Genomic DNA, 5156 nt, shown 5'->3' on the forward strand with positions numbered 1-5156 from the left:
CAGGAGTTGTGGTGGTGCCTGTCTCCCATCTGCTTATTAAGTTCCCATTATGTCCCTGGTACTGTGAGGTGCCAGATATCCAGTGGTGAACAAAAAGGCACCACCTTGGCCCTTGTAGTCAAACGCCTCTGAAGACAAGGTCAAGTTGTATTTGTCTATGTAATTCCAGCCCCTATACAGGTACCTATACATAGTAGGTAGTCAAATAGAAATATTAAAGCTAAAAGGTATAATTATAGTTTACCAAGGTTTTTGCTACTATTAACACTTAAAATGCTTACGTGTTAATAGCCAAAACAGAATCAATAGGTTTTCTATAGCAGATAACATATTTACATCTTAATAAGAAGCATTAATCCCTTAATCATTACTGCTCCTCCCCTCCCCAACTCCTCATACCCCAATGGTTAAGATTTCAGTTTCTGGAAGTCCAATAGGGACATATTTGGAGAAGAAGCCCCTTCAAACTACACTAAATCATCACTCTTCTATACTAGAAACATAAAAATAGGCCTTGGTTATCCCATCTGGACTTCCTACACAAGAGTTGATAAATTGCTCTACCTTACATTTTTCAGAAATCTGAAACTTGTGGCTAAAGTCAAATTGAGCTCACAGATATTTTGTCAGGCTCTACATGGTTTCATAAAATTGAATTTTACAGAACGCATGTCTCAATGTGCCAGAGGCCTCACCACTCTCTGTTATTTTACATCTGGCCTTAATTAATAGATTTATGTAATTTGCCTAGTCCCCAGCCAAGCCCAGATGCATTTGGATGTTTGACTCTTCAGTAATATATAACACTTTAAAAATAATTTGATGTCCACAATAACCCTTTATCTAACTAGAGGGTGTTATTATTATTCCCATTTTCTGGTTGAGGAACCTGAACTTCAAGGAAGAAGTAAATGACTTCTCCATTTTTAATATTTTTTTATGGTCTATGTCAGTTTGGTTTGTGGAGTTTTGATAGGCTAGGTCAACAGCAATCACCAGTGGCTGCCTCTAAGGCAGTGATGACCTTTAAGGTCCAGCTTCCTTCAGGGATTCTTAACCTGACCTCCATATACCCCTGGAGGTTCTAGAGATGAAACGTAAGGGTTCCATCAGCTCTCTAAAATAGTACACAATTTTGGTGGACATGCATACACTGAGGGAAATTACTGTAGCTTTCATCAGCTCTCACAGAACGTGTCACAGGAGTGAGAGGCGACCACCTGGTTGGCAATCATTTCCTGGAGAAGAACTGTCTCCTACTCATAATGTGCAAAGCCATCTGGCAGGGCCTGAGATGTCCCTGGAGGTTTACAGTTAACCAAGTAAAAGAATCATTATTTGCTCTTGCCATTGGTCCCCTGGATTATCTCGATAGCCAAAGGGTAAGAGGGTAGCAGAGTAGAGGGGTCTAGCTGACCCTTATGAATGTCTCACCTGGAAGGAGTCCAGGCCTTTCTGCCACTAACAGCAACATAAAATATTGCCCAGGAGCAGAGAAAGGAAGATACAGTGTTTCAGCAAAATTTACCAAAACCAACAGGAAGTTAAGGTAGAAAGTTTCTGAAGATAATGAGGGTGGCAAGCTACAAAGCAAAAATGACTATGCAATACACATCCATAGGCGTCAGCAAGACTGCCATCCAAGGCCCTCCCCTCCTGCTAAGGCTTTTCCCTAGACCTTGTTCCATTTCCCACACTCAGGATCCAGCCTCTTTTCCTCCATTCATCCAAATGTGGGGCTTAATAATATCCTACTGGTTTAGCTCCTGTTTTATAGATAATGAAATATTAAGTCAAATGAGCAATTTCTAATATCAATACCCCACTGGGTTGGAGTGAGACATATTTGTTGCCTTTGTGAGCACATCAGGACAGTCATGAAAAAGGACAGGCAAATATAGAAGACCTGGATCTGGGTCAAGAGAACAATTAAATTTCTTACATGTTGGGCTTTTTGTAAGTTTCCACTTAAAGAAAATATTCCTTGTCTTTTAAAAGCAGAGAAAGTAAAACCCTTTGGTTTAGATATCTCTAAGATCCTTTAAATATTAAAATTTCTAAGGAAAAAATGAATGAAACTAAGAGCTGGTTTTTGGAAATATAAGCAAAATAGATAAACATTTTCTTGGAATTACCAAGAAAAAAGTGGATATTTAAATGAATAAAATTAAATTGAAAGAGGAGACAGTACAACTGATACCACACAAATCCTATATAATAAAACCCTAATATGCAAATTGACCAAACGGCAAAACGATGGGTCACTATGAAGTACACTGACCACCAGGGGGCAGATGCTTGATGCAGGAGCTGCCCCCTGGTGGTCAGTGCACTCCCACAGGGGGAGTGCTGCTCAGCCAGAAGCCAGGCTCACGGCTGGCGAGTACAGCAGCGGTGGCAGGAGCCTCTTCCGCCTCCACTGCAGGCAGGCGGTAAGGAACAAGGGGTCCCAGACTGTGAGTGCAGGCTGGGCTGAGCTCCCCTCCCCAGTGCATGATTTTCATGCACTGGGCCTCTAGTACAGTCATAAGGAATCTCAAAAGAGACTACCATAAACAATTATAATCCAATAAACTGGACAACCATACAAGTTACCAACACAGAATCATGAAGAAATAGAAAATCTGAATAGACCAATTACTTGTAAGGAGATTGAATCAGTAATTAAAAACCTCCCAACAAAAAAAAAGTCCAGGTCCAAATGGCTTCCCTGGTAAATTCTACTAAACTTTAAAGAAGATTAATGCCTATCTTTCCCAAACTATTCCAAAAAAAAAATAGAAGAGGAAGGAACATTTCCAAAATCATTTTACAAAACCTCCATTACCCAGATAAGAATACCAAACCAGGACACCACGAGAAAAGAAAATTATGGGCCAACATCCCTGATGAGCATAGATGTAAAAATACTCAACAATATACTAGCAAAATGAATTCAACAGTGCATTAAAAGAATTATAGACCATGATTAAGTGGAATTTATTCCAGAGTGCAAGGATGTTTCAACATCTGTGAGTCAATTAATATAATACACTACATTAGTAAAATGAAGGATACAAATAATACATATAATGTGATGGTTTAATATATGTATACATTGTGAAAGGATGCAGAAAAATTATTTAACAAAATTAGAAATTCAGTGCTAATAACTTAACACACTGGGTATAAAGGAAATGTACCTCAATATAATAAAGGCCATATATGAGAAACCTACAACTAACATTATATTCAACATTGAAAAGCTGAAAGCTTTTCTTTAAGATCAGGAACAAGACAAGGATGCCCATTCTCACCACTGTTATTCAACATAGTGCTAAAAGTCCTATCCAAAGCAAGTTGGCAAGAAAAATATATAAAAGGCATTCAAACTGAAAAATAAGTAAAATTGTCTCTATTTGCTGATGGCATGGTATTATATATAGAAGACTCTAAAGATTCTAGCAAAAAAAACCTGTTAGAACTAGTGAACAAATTCAGTAAAGTTGTAGAATACAAGATTAACATACAAAAATTAGTTGCATTTCTTTACAGTAATAATAAACTATCAGAAAAAGAAATTAGAAAACAATCCCACTTATAATTATAGCAAAAATAATAAAATACCTAATAATAAATTTAACCAAAGAAGTGAAAGATTTGGACAATAAACTATAAGATATTGATAAAAGAAATTGAAGAATATACAGATAAATGAAAAGATATCCCAGGCTCATTGATTAAAATAATTAATATTGTTAAAATATCCATTATTACCCAAAGCAATCTACAGATTTGAGACAATTCCTATCAAAATTCTAATGGCATTTTTCACAGAAATAAAAAAAGCACTTAAAATTTGTATAGAACCACAAAAGACCCCAAATAGCCAAAGCAATCTTGAGAAAGAAGAACAAAGTGGGAGACATCACACTTCCTGATTTCAAACTATATTACAAACCTATAGTAATCAGCAGAGTATATATTGGCATAAAAATAGGCATAGATGCCAATAGATAGAAAGCCCAGAAATAAACCCATATATGTATAGTCAATAAATTTATGACAAAGGAGCCAAGAATATGCAATGAAGAAAGTATTGTCTCTTTAATATACAGTTTTGAAAAACTGATCAGTCATATACAAAAGAATGAAACTGGACCCCTTACAACATACACAAAAGTCAACTCAAAATAGATTAAAGAATTGAATGCAAGACCTGAAACCATAGGATGCAGTCTCCTTGACATCAGTCTTGACAGTAATTTTTTTTTTATTTGACAAAAACAAAGGCAACAGAAATAATAATCAACAAGTGAAACTACATCAAACTAAAAATCTTCTGCACAACAACGGAAACATCAACAAAATGAAAAGGTAACCTACAGAATAAAATAAAATACTTTTAAGTCACATATCTAGTAAGGGGTTAGTATCCAAAAAATATAAAGAACTCATACTACTCAATAACAAAAATAAACCAAAACCAATTAAAAACTAAAACAGCCATTATGGAAAACAGTATGGAGTTTCCTCAAAAAATTAAATATGGACCTGCCATTTGACCCAGTGATCTCACTTCTAGGAATATATCCTAAGAAACCCAAAGCACCAATCAGAAAGAATATATGCACCCCTATGTTCATAGCAGCACAATTTACAACAGCTAAGATCTGGAAACAGCCCAAGTGCCCATCAGTAGATGAGTGGATAAAAAAGATGTTGTACATTTACACCATGGAATACTATGCAGCAGTAAAACCAAAGGACCTCTTACCCTTTGAGACAGCATGGAGGGACCTGGAGAGTATTATGCTAAGCAATATAAGCCAGTAAAAGAAAGTCAAGTATCATCTCATTCATATATGAAATCTAATGAACAAAATAAACTGATGAACAAAATAGATCCAGAGACATAGAAGCATGGAACAGACTGACAAATACAGGGAAGGCTGGAGTGGGTGGGAAGAGATCAGTCAAACAACCTGTATGTATATATGCATAATCCATGGACACAGACAATAGTGTGGTGGAGGGCTGGGGTGGGGAGGTGAGTGGGGGAAGAAAGACAGGCTAGAAAGGGTCAATGGAGGGGGGAGTAGACATATGTAATATTTTCAACAATAAATATTTTTTAAAAAAAAAAACTGGGCAGAGGAACTGAATAGACATTTTTT

The sequence above is a fragment of the Myotis lucifugus genome, unplaced genomic scaffold (assembly GCF_000147115.1).
Source record: "Myotis lucifugus unplaced genomic scaffold, Myoluc2.0 scaffold_7, whole genome shotgun sequence".
Classification (NCBI taxonomy): domain Eukaryota; kingdom Metazoa; phylum Chordata; class Mammalia; order Chiroptera; family Vespertilionidae; genus Myotis; species Myotis lucifugus.